Raw genomic sequence first — 20,226 nt, 5'->3', positions numbered from 1 at the left:
GACGGAGGCCGAAACGGTGGAAACGGAGCTGACCATGGCGGAGAGGAGGTAACCGACAGCGATATGGTGCGAAAAAGGGGCGAAAACGACCAACGGACAGCCCGGAATACGAACAGCCGCGGTTCGCCGGAAAACGTTAATTTTCCGGCGGGTCTCCGGAAAACGGTGGCGGAAATGGGATCCGAAGGTACCGATGGAAAGCTCTGGTGATGGGGAGTTCAGATCAGGTCCCGGGGAGGTGAGAAGTCGCCGGAAATGAGCAGGATCTGGCCTGGAAGATGAAGAGTCGCGGCGGCTAAATCACGGATTCCGGCGGTTTTCGCGGCGGCTGAAGCTAGGGAAGTGTAGATCCGGCTGTGGGGAAGTGAGATCTACCCTTGGGGAGCTGGAACGTCACCGGAAAATGGCCAAAACTGGCCGGGAAGACGAAGAGTCGCGGTGGAAGACGAAGCGTCGCGGCGTGGTGGTTCTCGGTGGTGGTTTGCCGTGGTGGTTTGCCGTGGCTTTGACGGGATGATGATCTGGGGTCGAGGAAGATGAAGCGTCGCCGGAGGTCGCCGGAATGGAAGATGAAGCGTCGCCGGAAAAGTGAAGATGAACAGTCCCCCCTTTGACGCGATCTGCAGTTTTTCTTTTATACCACATATTGCAAAATTTCAGTTTAGTCCCTGCACAATTAAAAAGTGACAAAATCAGCCCCTTAAAACATGACATTTTACCCCCTAAACAGCATAAATGAGACAAAATCACCCTTAATCCATAAACCACAACCTAATATCAACTCATATACTTTCCAAAATCATTCCAAACACGTTAAATTCATAAGAAAAATATTAGGAAGCGATTTTCGTGAATAAATTCATAAATTCTTTAATTATCTCAATATACTTCAATTTAATCACACATGGGGTATTTTTATCACCAAAATAGAGTCATTTTCATGACTCTAACAGTACGACACCATTAACATCAATTATCCCGGTTCATCCTCGTGCTCATCATCCTCCTCCAACAACAAGAGAAAGAACTTGGCCCTATAGTGATGCCCAGGTTGAAAGCGCTCATCGCAATTATAGCACAAACCTTTGTTGCACCGTTCTTGGATCTATGCCACCGTGAGTTGCTTAACAGACAAGGAATTCGATTGGTTTGGAATTGGCAAAAGGGCTTGCTGCACTGAAGGAACATTAGGAGTTGATTTACTAGGATCGCAAGATTGGGGGCCGACAGATTGCAAGTATAGGTGTAGATCCTGCAGCTTGTCCTCTTGCAAGCGAGCAAGATTCATGGCATGGTTGAGGGTGTAAGGTCGGCAGGACTGCACCTCTCTTCGGATTTCTGGTTTGAGCCTTAATACAAAGCAACTTAGAAGGAACGTACCTGGAATGGAAAAAACTTGATTAGAGAGTTCCTCAAATTCTATTTGATAAGCGACTACAGAACCTGCTTGAGTAAGTTTCGCCAACTGCCCTTGGTAATGCACAAATTCTGAAGGCCCAAAATGAACATCTATATCCCGCAAGAAAGAATGCGAAGAATGAATCTTCCCATTGGAATGCATCTAGCGATACTAGGAGAGACTTGGCCCATCCATGTGGAAGGAAGAGATTAATAACCGGTGCTTGGTAGGGATATTATGGTAATCAAAGAATTGCTTGGCTTTAAACCTCCAGCCACACGGATCCGTGACATCAAAACGAGGGACTTCTAAGCAGAAGGACTTGGGAAAAAAACTCTCGGAAGTCGATCCACGTTGCCCAGTCAAATTTGAAGAGGATTCATCGGAATGATGGTTTTGCTGGCAGGTTTGATCAAACTCATTGTTTAGAGCTGAAATCTACAAAGTAACATCTTGAAAACCATTTGTCAAAACTTCCAATTTCTTTATTAAAGAAGTGAAAGTCTCTGCCTGGGCAAATTGTAGGGCCATAATTTTAGCAACCTGCTCATCCAAAAGACGCAAGCGAGTACCTTCAGCCATAACTAGAGAACGAGAGCACCAATGATAGGGTTTGGGATAGGATCCGTTTATATGAGGAACAGAGACCTCTAAGAACAAGAGATAGAGAGATCAATTGACAAAATTCTTCATTGATAACTACACTCTAGATTTAGGCTATTATATAGCCTTACACTTGACTCCTAATGTCTCCCAAAAGGACTCTAATTGCCTAATTCAAATCTAATAAGATATTCTATCATAATTATAAAAGGATAATAAGATAATCCTAATTCTATTCTAATAAGATAATAACATAATTATTAAAGATTTAACATAATTATAAAAGATAATAATAAAATACTTAACATAATTATCCTAATTCTAAAATAATCCTAACAGTACTTCACCTGAGTCTCATTCTTAATTTTGGTCTTTAATTTTGGGCACAATTTGGGTGGTTCTCCAAAATTTTCAACTCTAAGCGGTATGTTATGGTATAACTTCCTGGAAAATTGTGTTCTCCTCATTTCTAGCAACTTGGCAATGTTTGGCTGAACAAGTGTGACTGTGTAGGAGTTAACTTCGTCTTGATGTCTTCAAACAATTCAAGCCCGCATTTATTTGTGACTATTGCCGACAGTGGTGGGCATCTACAAAAGTAACCAAATCTTTGCTGATAGACACCATCTTAAACCTGAATGACGAAAAATTATAGAATATCAGATATCATTACTAATTAAACCAACAAAATACATTATGTAGAAAGTGACTGATACTTAGGTATTGGTTCCTGTTAGTCAAAGAGCTCTCTGTCCAAATGATCGAAAGTGGTCGACACCTAGGCATCGGTCACTATAAATGACCAAATGGCAGGTGTCGATCACTGATACCTATTATCCAATTGATCAATATCTATTATCGGTCAGTTTACTTCATCACTTCAATTGATCGATAGCTTGTATTCAGTCATGCAAACAGTGACTGATAGCTTGAGTATTAGTCATTGTCAATCATTTGGATAGATGACTTTTCGATCAAATACAACCAACCATGACCAATACCTTAAGTGTCAATCAAAATATGCAGACGACCACATTGCCCCTTATCNAAGTCTAATAAGATATTCTATCATAATTATAAAAGGATAATAAGATAATCCTAATTCTATCCTAATAAGATAATAGCATAATTATTAAAGACTTAACATAATTATAAAAGATACTAATAAAAGACTTAAAATAATTATCCTATTCCTAAAATAATCCTAACAATACTTCACCTATGTTTCATTCTTTAATTTTGGGCACAATTTGGGTGGTTCTCCAAAATTTTCAATTCTAAGCAGTATGTTATGGTATAACTTCTTGGAAAATTGCATTCTCCTCATTTCTAGCAACTTGGCAATGTTTGGCTGAACAAGTGTAACTGCGTAGGAGTTAACTTCGTCTTGATGTCTTCAAACAATTCAAGCCCGCATTTATTTGTGACTATTGTCGACAGTGGTGGGCATCCACAAAAGTAACCAAATTTTTGTTGACAAACACCATCTTAAACCTGAATGACGAAAAATTATAGAATATCAGATAACATTACTAATAAAACAACAAAAATACATTATGTAAAAAGTGACTGATACTTGGGTATCGGTCACTGTTAGTCAGAAAGCTCTCTGTCCAAATGACTGAAAGTGACTGGCACCTAGGCATCGGTCACTATAAATGACCAAATGGCAGGTGTCGGTCGATACCTATTATCCAATTGATCGATATCTATTATCGATCAGTTTACTTCATCACTTCAATTGATCGATAGCTTGTATTCGATGATGCAAACAGTGACTGATAGCTTGAGTATCAGTCATTGTCGATCATTTGGATAGATGACTTTTTGACCGAATAGAACCGACAATGACCAATACCTTAAGTGTCGTTCAAAATATGCAGACGACCACATTGCCCCTTATCGTTTCAAAGTTTGGATCGATATTTGAAAAATATATTGGGTTGAGATTTTTGTTATATTAGGATTTTAAATTAATGTGAGACTAAGAGTTAGAATTGCTTTAATTCATGTGTGTCTTGATTTTTAAGAAGCTTAGTTTTATAAAGTTGTGTAAATTCATCTTCTTTGTTTTTTCATTCGTCTTGTTTAGCATATGGTTATGTCGTAACCTCTGATAAACATCTATACTCTGTCTCTTTTCAAGACTTGGCTTCAACTCAATGACAATAAAGATTAACACATATATGCATATATTAGTTTCTCCTTATGACAAATTTTTTTTTGCCCCATGATGTTGGCAAATTGAAAAGGTACCTTCAACTTAATGCGTCAGTATTACGTTTTTCAGAACTGACGCATTTGTTCGACGTCGGAATAAGATGACATTGATGGACATAATATGATAATTTATTGAAGTGTGTCATAGCGTTGGTTTACATGAGCCACGATGATTGTTACATCTCAATAAATCATATTCCTTGTAGTGATAACTTATACAAATTAATTTATTACAGAAAGGAATTCATATAATAACTTTTAAAGAAAATATTGTTTTAGCAATCTCTGCCCTATTATCAACAGAGAAGAACATAAAAGGATAAATTAATTAAGTTTTTCTTTGAGATCAAAGTCCCGATGCATCGGGAATCTCATCCCAGTTTGGTCAGTTCAAAAAATAAACACATGTTAACCTTTCTTTTCCGAATTATCTAGCCTAGTTTCCACACAAAAATGTCATTTAAGCTTTTATAGAAGGTATGCAGTAGGGTGTTTTGTAGTCCCGAGGATTAGGCAGATTCCAATGTGGGAATGAGGATACCTCATAAATCTAAGAAAAAAAAGTCCAATCAAATACAGTATAGTTTTTGGAGCAATCAGAATATCATCATTTGTTCAACTATTTTGGAACCTTTCAAATACCAGAAAGTCCTTTCAATAGTAACATACTTTTCTTACATTTAATCTTGTATTCAATGTTTTAAAACCCAACTCGAGGTGAAACCTAGCAAAGTGGCCGGGTCTTGGGTTGACCAATTTGATTGGTGTGGCTAGGTCTTGGTTGACCAGTTTGACCGACCGATCAAACTGTTGTCCAAAGGTTTTAAATCTAACAAAAATGCCCCTAAAAATTACTGTAAGTCTTTATATGTTTGAAATCTTGTAAAAACACCCAAATGCCACTGTCGGCGTCGACAAATAGAGCCTGTTTCCAACGACGACAAAGACTCCCATCACCTCGAAAACGCTCCCCTTAGCCTCTTGACCAAAACTCATCTCCCCCCTCCCCCGTTCACCTCCCCAATCACCGACAACAACAGGATTTTTCTGGCAACATTGTTTTGCGATTTTCGATCGATTCACTCACCAAAAATCAACGCCGTTGCCACCATTACACTCACCGATAATTTCTCTTCAAAAACCCTAACATTCAAATCATCAATTGTTCATGGATTGATGTCCTATTTTTTAGGGTTTTGAATAAACAGGAACATTTACAGCCCAACCTGGTGAAGGTTCCGAGTCCCGATTGGGCCGAGACGGGTTTTAAAATAGTGCTTGTGTTAATGCCTTATTTCAATGAAACAGGCTTGGAAGCATTTCCTATGGAATACACCTCCAATTAAGTATGTAACATTTAACATGGTGACTTTGGCTGCTTCGTAATGTTTCGAAGTACCAAATTTTTTTAAACATTTACTTGATGTTTTGAGCTTTAGACATTCCACTTCTCACTCATCTTCTCAGCTAACACCTTTTGATCACTCAGTAACATGCTCTATGTTTTCAACATCTATCGCCTTGCTAGCCTCTTTAACAGGATATGAAATTGAGACACACAAATAGAAAAAATGTTACAGGATTGACAAAACTTCAAATAGGGAATAATAGATCGAGTTGAATGACATAAATCACTCTATATTTTCTGTTAATGCACCTTCGTCAGCGCATCCTCATTAGTTTCCATACTGGAATAAGAAACAACACAAACAGATGAGATATAGCTCGCTTAATGACTCCACATAATTGTTTTTCCCAAGGGCAACATAAGTTTGCTATGTCATACTAAACTATTTAACTTACCAAGTCCATGTGGAGAAAGGTGATGAATTCTAGTGCTAGCAAATAATCTGTTGATTAAAAAGGAAGCCAGAAAAATCATAAGAAGGTGATACTGTGAAATCATGACGAATGTATAAAAGCAAAAACATAACAGATTAAATTTCTTATCTATGTAAACATACTTCTCATATGCAAATTCAATACGGGTATTCTGTAACATCCACACAAAAAAATGTTCTTTTCCAGCATCCTTCTCACCAAATTATGAAACTAAACTCAGTAGGAGAAATGTGAACTTCAACATTCTCGCGTTAACATATATATAAGCAAATAAAATGAATCAACTATCTCAATTCTCAAAGCTTAATAATTGTTTTGGCATACAATGATTGCATAAAGAAGAACAAGTTGGTAGAAGGCCTAGCTTCATAAATTGAAATGAACTTTCTAGAAATCCATACTTTCTTCATATCATCCAAAGTTGTCAATTCACCCTGCAAATGACCAAAACTCCACAAGTGTTAAAAAAAAAAAAAAAAAAAAAAGGGAAAAGGTATTAAAAAGCGTAGAAAATAGATAAATGTAAATAAAAAGAGAACACACACCGTCTCTAAAATTATCAATGTGCCACTTAAAAGGAGAGAGATCCATAGCTTCTAAGACAAAACCAGTCCAATAACTTTACTCAAAAAAAGAAAGTTTAATTGATTTTCCATTAGTCCAATAACTCTGCAAATTAATGAATTTATGGGAAGGCAAACTGTAACTGCCACTTAGCAATCAAAAAAATTTGCAGGAGGCTTATTGGTGAAGAGCCTGATTGAAACAACCATAGTCTGCTTATTCACCCCCATAATTATGGCAACCAAAGAGCAAATAGTAAAGCCAAAAACCTTAGAACCAAGTCAAAATAATCACTCTTCTTTTCTTCCCTATTCTACCCTTCATCCCATCCATTCAAAAATCCCTAAAAACCATGACTGAGTGAAATTTAGAATACAGAAACAAGATCGTCTCAAGAACATTTGTGACCCTAGGCAAAAGTTACTTTGGGGGCCTTCTAATAATATAAGCATATATTAAAAAAATTATTTCTAATATATTTTCTTGCCTTTTGAGATGCAAAATCACTAGGAGAGGTGGACATTGACCAGCGGGCTAACGAGGTTAGGTTGGTGGGGGGATTTGGAGAGCAGATGCTGGAGAAGTGATGGGTGGTGAAATGGGTGATTTCCAATGTTAGGATTGACCAGAAAAGACTGGAGAAGTCATGGCCCAAAAGGTATCGGTGGCCAACTATGGCAGAGTAAACAGATGAGGTATGAAAGGGGTTTTGGTTAGAAGGCTGAAGGGAGGAAGATGGTGGTGTTAGGGAAGGCCAACGATGTCAGGTACATGCCGAAAAGGCTTGAAATGGCTATTGTACGCGGTGGAGCTAGTTGCGAGATTCGTAAAAAATTGGTCAAATTGAGGGCTATTAAGGCTGGGAAAACACTTAGAAAATGATAAAGTGATGGTTCCAGTCGATTTTGGTGAGAAAATCAACCGGAATCAGCTTCGAACGGCCGGCGGTAGAAGAGGAGTGGAGATGATTTATGTGTATGCCGAATTTTGGGATTGAAATAGAGGTGAGTAATTTGAGATATGTAAATGACCATTTTAGCCTTTCATTGTTAAAAGAAATTCAATGTGTTAATTTAGGGGTGTGAATTAGAATATATGAAACTAGAGGTATAAACTTACTATTTCGTCAAACTTTGGGTGGGAATATATGTAAAAACGTTTATAATAAATTTGGGCCTTTCATTTTTTGGAGGAGCCCCTTGGATTGTCCTAGATAAGAAATTATATACTATTTTTATTTTTGTAATATATTCAAAAAAAAAAAAAATTTATAAAAAATTTGGCCCTTTTTTGCCCTATTTTTTTGGGGGCCCTAGGCAGATGCCTCACCTGCCTACCCTTTGAGCTGGCCTTGGTATCATATACTCATTCATTAAGATTCATTTGTAGTTATATATAAAATTTAGTCTATTATTCTCTTAATCCTCAATCTTCCATGACATTGACTATATGAACTTGATAGGGTTTGGGATAAGATCTGTTTATATGAGGAATAAAGATCTCTAAGAACAAGAGATAGAGAGATTAATTGACAAAATTCTTCATTGATAATTACAATCTAGATTTGGGCTATTATATAGCCTTAAGCTTGATTCCAAATGACTCTCAAAAGGACTCTAATTGCCTAATTCAAATCTAATAAGATATTCTATCATAATTATAAAAGGAGTAATAAGGATTAGATCCTTAATTCTTATTCTATAGATAAATAAGTAACATTATTAAAGATTTAAATATTATAAAAGAAATAATATGAAATACTTAACATAAATTATTCCTAATTCTAAAAGAATTCCTAACAGTACTCACCTGAGGCTCATCATTAATTTGCGGTCTTTAATTTTGGGCACAATTGGGTGTGTTCTACCAAAAATTTTAAACTCCTAAAGCGGGAGTATTATGGTATAACTTCTGGGGGAGACATTGTAAGTGTTCTCCTCATTTCTTAGCAACTTGGCCAATGTTTGGAAAACTGAACAAAGTGGTGAATGGTGTAGGAGTAAATCGTCGTGGAGTCTTCAAAACAATTCAAGCCCGCATTATTTGATGACTATGTTGCACTGTACAGTGGTGGGCATTCACAAAAGTAACCAATACTTTGCTGATAGACACCATCTTAAAAACTGAAATGACGAAAAATTATAGAATATAGATATCTTACTAATAAACCAACAAAATACATTATGAGAAAGTGCCGATCCTTAGGTTTGGTTCGTGTTAGGAAAAGAGCTCTCTGCCAAATGCATTCGAAAGATGGTCGACAGACTTAGACGGTCAATATAAATGACAAAATGGCAGGGTGTCGATCAATGATACCTATATCCAATTGATCAAATCATTATTCGGTCAGTTTAATTCTTCATCACTTCACTTGATCGATAGGATTGTCGTTCGGCATGGACTAGGAACATGTGGACTCGTAGCGTGAGTACTAGTCTTTCAATAATTTGGATAGAGGATCTTTTCGCAGTAAAATGTGACGGCACCAAACCATGACAATACCGTAAGTGTCCATCACCAAAATTGAGACGACCACATTGCCCCTTAGGTTTGTAAAGTTTGGATCAGAGATTTGACAAAAGTTATTGAAGGTTGGGCATTTTGTCTATTAGGAGTTTAAATTAATTGTGAGACCTAAGAGACTATTAGAATAGCTTTTAATTCATGCTTGTTGTTTGATTTTAAGAAGCTTTAGTTGTAGAAGTTGTGTAAATTCTCCTTCTTTGTTTGTTCATCGTATCTTTGTGTAGCAATGGTTATGTCGTAGTAACCTCTGATTAAACATGCATACAAGACTCTGTACATCTTTTCAAGACTGGCTTTCAATCAATTGACTCATAAAGATAACACAAATATGAAATGCCTATATTTAGTTTTCCGCTATGACACAATGGTTTTTTGATGCCCCATGATGTTGGGCAAAGTGAAAAGAAGGTACCTTACATTCTTAATGCGGTCAGTATTACTGTTGTTTTCAGAACGGGACAGCATAGTTGGTGTTCGAGTCGGGATAGAATGGACATTGATTGGAACATAAATATGATAATTGTATTCGACAGTAGGTCATAGAGTACGTTGGTTACATGAGCCGATGATTGTTTAAATTTCTCGACATCAAATAGTCTTCCTTGTAGTGATTAACGTCATACAAATAAATTTGAAAAGAAACGCGAATTCATATAATAAATCTTTAAAGAAAATATTGTTTTAGGCCAATCTCTGACCTATTATCAACAAGAGTAAGAGAAAAAAAAGAGAATAAACTAATTTAAGTTTTTACATTTTAAAAGAGACCCTACCGCATCTCGATCACCCGCCCTACCTGCATCGGGAATTCATCCCGGCGTTTGGTGTCACGTTCAAAAAAATAAACACACGACTGGTGAACCTTGTTTTCGAATTAGTCTAGCCAGGGTGTCCACACAAACAAACTGTCAATTAAGCTTTTATAGAAAGTGATCATGCAGTACTAGGTGTTTTGTTTAGTCTCGAGGATTAGGCAGATTCCAAAGGTGGGAAATGAGGATACCTCATAAATCTAAGAGAAAAAAAAGTCCTAATCAAATACAGTTATCATAGTTTTGGGAGCATATAGAATATCATCATTTGTTCAACTATTTTGGAACCTTTCAAATACCAGAAAGCTTTCAATAGTAACATACTTTTTACATTTATCTTTGTATTCAATGTTTTAAAACCCCAACCGAGGTGAAACTAGCAAAGTGGCCGGTTGGGTTGACATTTGATGGGTGTAGGTCTTGGTTTGACCAGTTTGGACATTCCCGGATCAATACGTTGTCCAAAGGTTTTAATCTACACAAAATGCCCTCTAAAAATTTACTGTAAGTCCTATATGTTTGAAATCTTGCAAAAACACCCAAAGACACTGTCTGGCTCGACAAATAGAGCTATTTCCGACGACAAGCACTCCCATCACCTCGAAAAAACGCTCCCTTAGCCTCCTTGACCAAAACTCATCTCCCCCTCCCAGTTCACCTCCCCACGATCCGACAACAAAAGGATTTTTCTTGGGAACATTTGTTTGCGATTTCGATCGATTCACTTCACCAAAAATCACGCCAGTGCCACAGTACACTCACCGATAATTCTCTTCAAACAACTACATTCAATCATCAATTGTCATGGATTGATGTCCTATTTTTAGGGTTTTGAATAAACAGGAACATTTACAAGCACAAGTCCTGGTGAAGGTTCCGAGTCCGATTGGGGCAGGACGGGTTGTAAAATAATGTGTCGTGTTAATGCCTTATTTCAATGAAAAAGGCTTGGAAGCATTTCCTATGGAATACAATCAATAAAGTATGATTACATTTACATGGTGACTTTGGCATGCTTGTGTCGTAAGGTTCGTGATATGATCTACTCAAGTACCAAATTTTTTTTAACATTACTTGATTTTTGAGCTGTAACATGCACTTCTCACTATCTCTCAGCTAACACCTTTTGATCACTCAGTAACATGCTCTATGTTTTCAACATATTATCGCTGTGCAGCCTCTTTAACATGATATGAAATTGAGACACACAAATAGAAAAAATGTTACAGGATTGACAAAACTTCAAATAGGGGAATAATAGATCGAGTTGAAAGGACATAAATTCATCTAGATTTTCTAGTTATGCACCTTCGTCAGCACATCCTCATTAGTTTCCATACCTGAATAAGAAACAACACAAACATATGAGATATAGCTTGCTTAATGACTCCATATAATTGTTTTTCCCGAGGGCACCATAACTTTGCAATGTTAGAGTATCTCAAATGGTGTTCTCAATTTTAAAGAGCATTTTTCATATAAATAAAGAACATTTTCATCGATTTTTGAATATTAAGAACAAAATTTTTATTCAAATCCAATAGACTCTTTAAATTATAAAAGAGATAATATGTTTTTTCAAGAAAGAAACTTAATAGGAAAAATTAATCACAAATAAAATATAGAAACTTGCAATTTATTATTTAAAATTATGATAGAGTGAAATTTGACTCTCTAAATGTTGAAAGTCAAACTCACTCTTTAATTTATATTTAAAGAATAAAAGTCTGTTGGACTCTTATTTTTATGGATTAACTCTTTATAATAAAGAATTTAGGTCATATAAAGAGTCATTTGGAAATACTTTTATAATAAACTATTCAACTTACCAAGTCCATGTGGAGAAAGATGATGAATTCTAGAGCTAGCAAATAATCTGTTAATTAAAAAGGAAGGTAGAAAAATCATAAAATGGTGATATTGTGAAATCATGACAAATGTATAAAAGCAAAAACATAACATATTAAATTTCTTATCTATGTAAACATACTTCTCATATGCAAATTCAATATGGGTATTCTGTAAGGTTCACACAAAAACATGTTCTTTTCCAACATCCTTCTCACCAAATTATGAAACTAAGCTCAGTAGGGGAAACATAAACTTCAACATTCTTGCGTTAACATATATATAAGCAAATAAAATGAATCAAATATCTCAATTCTCAAAGCTTAAGAATTGTATTGGCATATAGTGATTGCATAAAGAAGAACAAGTTGGTAGAAAGCCTAGCGTCATAAATTGAAATGAACTTTCTAGAGATCCATACTTTCTTCATATCATCCAAAGTTGTCAATTCACCCTGCAAATGACCAAAACTCCACAAGTGTTAAATTTTAAAAAAAAAAAAAAAAGGGGAAAAAGGTATTAAAAAGTGTAGAAAATAGATAAATCAAAATAAAAAGAGAACACACATCGTCTCTAAAATTATCAATGTGCCACTTAGAAGGAGAGAGATCCATAGCTTCTAAGACAAAATCAGTCCAATAACTCTACTCGAAAAAAGAAAGTTTAATTGATTTCCGGTTAGTCCAATAACTCTGCAAATTAATGAACTTATGGGAAGGCAAACTGGAACTGCCACTTAGCAATAAAAAAAATTTGCAGGAGGCTTATTGGTGAAGAGCCTGATAGAAACAACCTTAGTCTGCTTATTCACCCCCATAATTATGGCAGCCAAAGAGCAAATAGTAAAGCCAAAAACCTCATAACCAAGTCAAAATTAATCACTCTCTTCTTTTCTTCCCTATTCTGCCCTTCATCCCATCCATTCAAAAATCCCTAGAAACCATGACTGAGTGAAATTTGGAACACAGAAAATTGTAGAGACATTATTTTAAAAAAAAATGTGTTATGCTTTACACATCTAAAACCCAGAAAGAAAATTCAATCAATGAGGAAATCAAAATACCAGAACAATATGCCCCTCCACCATTTTTGCTCTCAAAATACAATACTAGCTACAATAAATGATGGTTAAAATTGCGACATTTAACTTGTGTAAAATGTTTCTGAACACGGCAGAAATATCCTGAATAGAAAAATCTTCCATAAAAGATACACAGCATAACCCTGCAAATGAAACAATATTAATCAGTACAGAAACCGTAGAGCTCCCTATCTGTTATGGCAGCACTTTGACATAGCTTCATATGTATTGTTTCATTTTTTAAAATGTGTAGGACGCTGAGTAGTGAATGTACCTTTAGGCCTTTTCCCCAAATTTTTAGGTCCATAGCACGTCCAATTTATATTTATGCTTAAAGCAACAGTTGACTTTGTACAAATAGGAATAGGAAACAAATGAAAAACAATGCCCCATCAAAATTCTGTCTTTTAGAGTAATGACAATGTAATATATCATCCAAAATATACATTATAATGATGACACTCATTGGTAGGTGAGCAATCAACAAACCAGAGATTTCTTGCACCATGTAACAAGACTCAATGCTAGTGCAATATCCACTTCCTTACTGTCTTAGTCAAAAAATTTGGAGTCAACTCAATGCTAGCGCAATATCCACTCCCTTACTATCTCAGACTTAATGCTAGTCAATATCCACTCCCTTACTGTCTCAGCCAACTCAACCCCCACTAGCTCAATCAAAAAATTTGGAGTCAAGAACATTCTTCCAAGTTCTAACTAACCATGAAAACTTAGTGATATGGATATACCAAGCACACAAGCACACTGACCAAAATATTAAATAAAAACAATGTCAGGCCTAAAACAACAGTAAATAATAACAGACCACATCTAAAATATGTCAACTAGACCTCACCCTTAGCATAGAAGAAGATCCTCTCATCTGCACAATAACCTTTTATGAATTTATCAATACTGAAGTGATTCCATGCGTAGAATGTGAAGCTTTAATAGGCATGTAGATTATTATAGGACTAGAAGGGGAATGAACAGTTGCTGCAGATCCATTTTATAGTTTATAGTACTCTTGATAAGATCTCTATCTTGTTATCTCACGTGTCCAGGTATCCACAAAAATGATGTAAAGAGAAGCAATATGATTTCAAACAATAAGGAAGAAGATTAACAAGAATTTTATATGACTTCTCTTTGGGTTAAAATGCAACTAAACCAAATATTTTGGATATAGCATTCTTTCTCATTTGACTGTGGATAAATGACCATTGTTTTAAATTACAATCTTTAGATAGATTTCATAGATTGTTTATGAAAACTCACTTAATACCTATATAGTGCCCAATGTTTAAAGAAGAGGTATACTCAAAAATATTGAAAATTGAAAAATCATCAGCAAGCAAAGAAGAGATAGTAGAATTAATCAAATAATTGTAGATTGAGGATTTTCTTTTTTAGGCAAAAATGAGCACTAGGAGATTATTTTAGTTCATACATCTTAAACTGAAACTAAAAGGTTATACATACCTGCTCATTCTGATTGGAACAAGAATCTTCTGCTTACATAGTTGAAGACTTCACTTAAGTTGGTGTTTCTTGACAGAATTATCATCCCACAAACTCAGACAACTTAAATTATCAAGACACAATTAGGAAACTTCCAACTGCAAAGTGGTATTGTCTACTCCCTAATAGATATTATAAGAAAACATTAACNAATTGCCTAATTCAAATCTAATAAGATATTCTATCATAATTATAAAAGGATAATAAGATAATCCTAATTCTATCCTAATAAGATAATAGCATAATTATAAAAGACTTAACATAATTATCCTAATTCTAAAATAATCCTAACATTGCCTCTCCCTTCAGCTTAACCTTGTCCTCAAGGTTGCAAGGTACGACACCATTAACATCAATTATCCCGGTTCATCCTCCTGCTCATCATCCTCCTCCATCAACAAGAGAAAGAACTTGGACCTATAGTGATGCCCAGGTTGAAAGCGCTCATCGCAATTATAGCACAAACTTTTGTTGCACCATTCTTGGATCTATGCCCACCATGTCAGAAAATATCGATAACATGCACCTTTGAAACGTTGCCAGTGCATTGCACAACCCGAAGGGCATGCAACGAAAGGCAAACGTACCAAAAGGACATGTAAACGTGGTCTTTTCTTGGTCTTCAGGGGCAACTGGTACTTGGTTATATCCGGAATAGCCATCCAGAAAACAATAGAAAGCTTGCCCTGTAAGTTTTTCTAGGATTTGGTAAATAAATGGGAGCGGAAAATGATCTTTCCTAGTGGCTAGGTTGAGCGTCCTATAATCAATGCAAACTCTCCATCCTGTAGGAGTACGGGTAGGAATTCGCTCACTTTTTCATTTTCAACAATGGTGAGGCCACTCTTCTTAGGTACAACATGGGTTGGACTCACCCATTGGCTGTCGGATATAGGGTAAATGATACCCGTATCAAGCCATTTGATCACCTCTTTCTTCACCACCTCCTTCATGTTCGGGTTTAACCTTCTTTGAGCTTCATGCACCGGTTTAGCATTCTCCTCACAAAATATGTGATGCATGCACAAAGAAGGGCTAATCCCTCGCAAATCGGCTACCGACCAACCGATTGCTTTCTTATGTGTTGTCAAGACCGCCACTAATCTTTCCTCTTGCTCACTATCTAAGTTGGCGGCAATGATCACGGGTAAGGTCTTGTTGGGTCCTAGGAAAACATACTTTAGAGTATCAGGCAAAGCCTTCAACTCTAAGACTGGTGGAGACTTAATTGACCTCAGTTGTGTCGTCTTAGACAAAGATGGTAAGGGTTCATACTTGCTGTTCCAAGGTCGACGCTTTAGAGTGGGCGACCTAGCTATATACGCACTAACCTCCTGAATCTCAGACACGACACTCAAGCTAGATATCTCTTCAACAAATGGATTCATAAGAGTATAAATTGCATCATCACATAACATCTGTGGGGCGTGAGCCTCCACTAGACTATCNGAGAGTAATCTTTCCTCCACTAAAAGCCTAGTAGAAGAACCAGAGGTCCTTACTGTGTCTATATCAGACAGTGCTAGAGAGTGGGTATTAGACTTAGGGTGATCATTCCATATGAACCCAAACAGATAATGGTTTCAAGATTTTGAAGACTATGAAAATGAGATTGTGTTTGTGGGGAATAACAATGCTTGTAGAGTAAAAGGTATCGGTAGTATAATACTCAAGCTTAGTGGGGGGAAATTTATAAAACAAACTAAAGTTAGGTTCATCCCTGAACTCAAGAGGAACATTATCTCATTAGGAACCTTAGATGAAATAGGTTTTGCTACAGGGCTGAAAATGGGTGGTTGAATGCATATAGAAACCAAAACCTGATTCTGAAAGGGGGAAAAGAAATGGCTTATATATCCTATGTGATGATTTCTATTCAGATTGTTTCAATACTGCCTTAGTCTGCTTAAACCTGTCAATTACTAAAAAATGGTACCTTAGAATGGGCCATATAGGCCAAAAAGGGTTAAATATTCTGAGTAACTACGGAATGTTTGGTAAAGAGTCTGTTTCCACCCTAGAATTCTGCGAGAATTGTGTTTTAGGTAAGCAACATAGGGTGAGCTTCCCAAAGAGAACTCACCTAGCCACTAGTTGCTTTGAGTATCTCCATTCTGATCTGTGGGTGAAAGAATTCATGCTTAGAAAGGGTAAAATTGGTGTAAAACATGGTATAAGGTCATATGACATGTTATTGAAACTAAAGGGGTGAAATTGTTACCTTTTATGCTTTACAACTTTTGTAACTTGAAAAGGAGTTCAAGATCTTCAGCAAATTTAATGAGAATCCTCAAAGTAAAGTCCACCCCAAGATGAAGAAAAGAGAGCCGGCCTTGAGAGCTCAAGACAGAGATTTTCAATCAAAATGAAAAATTAGATTAAATTTGGGAATATCACTTATTTATATACAAGGACCATTTTGCAATAATTTGAAATTGCTCTCAAGTCCTTGAATTAATATGAATCTTCTATTAACCCTTAATACAAATTTAATATTGTTTTCAAGTCTTTGAACTAATTTCAATTAAATGTTAACTCTTAATATTAAATCGTTATTGATCCAAGGTCCTTGAAATCATTTCAATTTAATATTAACTTCTTAATATTAAATCCTTGATTTAAACAAATTTATAATCAAGGCATATAAAATAATCTCATTTAATATTTGACTCATTACTGAATTCAATTCAATAATATATTTTAGTCCATAATTGAATCTAATCCAATAATGAACAAATTAACTTATTACGCTTGGAAAGTGCTAACTTCCATGAGTAATCATTTCTCACTAATACATAAATTCGGATACACAAGTTTACATCTGAATATCATTAACCTTTAATGATATGTATTACTCTCTCTTCTCATACTTGTTTTTTAGGTGTGACCACTTAGGTTCAATATAACCTAGCCATGGGCCCAATATCGCAATCCGATATGTTTCATGATAACTCTTTATGATAAAAACTCCCACCGATCATGGTAAGCATCTAGCAATGCTCCATAGCCCTTAAGCCACAATGACGTTAAACTCCAATGAACCTTTTTTCCCAATCGTACATTTTATGCAGTAAAATCCCTTCGTCGTGTAATCTCGATTAAGTATAGGTTCATGGTATGTCAAAACCCTTAACTTAATCTTTATCCAAATTGTCAATCAATACAATAGAACGTGTTATCATGAAACTCCTTTTCATATGACTATTTTGTACTCTGGTCAGAGATTTCCTTTTCCCAATGTTTATTGACATTCGCCTGGGAACTCGGGACCAAACTATTTCGAGTCAACAAATCCCATCTTGACCATCACTTGTCCTCGCACATGAATAATATATGATCAAACCGGCTTCTTACACAAGACATGACTAGTCTCATGTATATACAACATATGAATCATATGCATTCTATGTCGAGTCCAACCATGATGTTTCAGGTCTAACGATCAGTGGTACACTAGTACGATCCTACGATGTGTCATTGACCACATTCTAAATGTCCATGTGATTCATAGTAATCAGTCATATTCGATAAACAATTCACCAACCTTTTATCCATGTTAATGCCTTAGTGATATACCTCTTATAATCATCCACACTAATACCATCACATGATATTCAATTGAGGCATTCAACATGTCTACTATGAAATGTTATTGCCCAATTAACATTACTTACATAAGGAATGCTTCGATGATTTGATCTTCTAAAGATCCGTATCATCCATACATTTCACATGCATTATAAATAGTATAAATGGAGCAGTAAACAACATGTGAAAACAAAACTCTTTCTTCCATTCTCAAAAGAGTATTTACAAGATATAATGCCCTGAAACCGACAACATGATTGGTTCCTAGGGCATACACTAACAGTGGGGGCCTGAAAAGTCAGGTTCCATGGGGGAAACAACTATTTTATGTCTATTGTGGATGATTACAATAGAAAGGTGTGGGTCTACCTTCTAAGAACTAAGGATCAAGCCCTGTCCAAGTTTAGGGAGTGGAAGTTACTTGTAGATAATTAGTTAGAAAAGAGAGTGAAAGCCTTAAGAACTAATAATGGCCTAGAGTTCTACGATGCTGAATTTGATAGATTTTGTAGTGAGCAAGGCATTCTAAGGCATAGAACAATAAGAAAAACTCATCAGTAAAGTGGGGTTGCTAAGAGGACGAATAGGACCCTCCTAGAAAAGGTAAGATGCTTATTATTCACCTCAAGGTTGCCAAATATCTTTTAGGGAGAGGCCTTGGCCACTGCAGCCTACCTGATAAACAGAAGTCCATCCACAGCTATAGATTTCAAATGCCTCGAAGAGGTGTGGGTTGGGAGAAGGCCTGATCTTAGTCACCTAAGAGTGTTTGGGTGTGCAGCCTATGCACACACAGTAGGAGGGAAGTTAGAGTCCAAGTCCACAATCAAGAAGGGATTAAAGGATATAGACTTTGGGATAGAGAGTCACCACGGGTAAAAATCATCATAAGTAGGGATGTGGTGTTTAATGAAGGTCTATTAACCATGATGAAAATTCAAACCACTCCATTGAGATTACACAAAATTGAGGTGGAGCCTATGGTACAGCAAGTTGAACCACCCCAACCTAAAGATGAACATGTCCTTGAAACTCAACCAAGAGCCAATGGTCCTGAATTAGAAGATAAAGAAGCTATAGCAGATGCACATGAACCACAACATGATGAACTGGGGCATTATCAACTTGCAAGGGACATAATAAGGAGAGAGGTAAGGCCCCCTGCCAGATTTTCATATGTTGAACTAATTTTTATATCCTCAATTGTAGGAATGGAGGTGCAGAGGACAGAACCTGACTCATATGAGGAAGCTATGAGTTCCAGGAGAAGGAAAAAGTTGAGGGAAACAATGGAAGAGAAAATGAGGCCACTTGAGGTAAACAAAACCTAGTCCTTGGTTCCTAAACCAAAGGACCAGAAGTTGATCCAGTGTAAATGGTTGTTTAAGATAAAATATGGTGTTTTGGCTACTGACCTACCTAGGTGCAAAGCTAGGTTAGTGGCTAAGGGGTACACCCAACGTGAGGGGATATACTTCAATGAAGTCTTTTCCCTCGTAGTAAAGTACAAGACCATTAAACTAATGTTTTCCATAGTAGCCCATCATAACCTAGAGTTAGAACAAATGGATTTGACCACTACCTTCTTGCATGGAAATTTAGAAGAGAAAATTTACATGTGCTAACCGGTAGGCTTTGTAGACTATAGAGTACTTGACCATGTTTGCCTCTTGCATAAGTCCTTATATGGGCTGAAACAGTCCCCTAGGCAGTGGTACAAAAGGTTTGACACTTTCATTCTAAGCATAAGGTTTACTAGGAGTAGATATGATAGTTGCTTTCACTTTACCTTGAATGAGAACATGCCTATATATCTACTATTGTATGTGGATGATATGTTGCTAGTTAGATAGTCTAAGTCAAAGATACTTGAACTAAAGGGCATACTCAAGGCTGAATTTGACATGAAAGACTTAGGAAACGCAAAGAAGATTCTAGGAATGATTATAACTAGAAATAGGAGCAAATATGAGCTGAAAGTTAGTCAACAATCATACCTTAGTAAATTGGTATCAAAGTTTGGAATGGCAGATTCCAAACTGGTTTTTATGCCTCTTGCAAACCATTTTGTGCTAAATAAGGGTCAATGCCCAAAAACTGAAGCAGAATTAATAAAAATGGAATATGTCCCCTATGCTAATGTAGTTGGATCCTTGATGTATGAGATGATAAGCATTGGACCGTATCTATCTTTTGCCATTTCTTTGTTGAGTTGATTTATG

General features: G+C 36.3%; 1 pseudogene; it reads right to left on the bottom strand.

Annotated features, from left to right (window-relative positions):
- Positions 1-20,226, bottom strand: part of LOC116125722 — a 45,170-nt pseudogene that overhangs the window by 23,460 nt on the left and 1,484 nt on the right.

This window comes from Pistacia vera, unplaced genomic scaffold (assembly GCF_008641045.1).
Source record: "Pistacia vera cultivar Batoury unplaced genomic scaffold, PisVer_v2 Contig17, whole genome shotgun sequence".
Lineage (NCBI taxonomy): Eukaryota > Viridiplantae > Streptophyta > Magnoliopsida > Sapindales > Anacardiaceae > Pistacia > Pistacia vera.
This window is presented reverse-complemented; position numbering and strand designations above follow the sequence as displayed.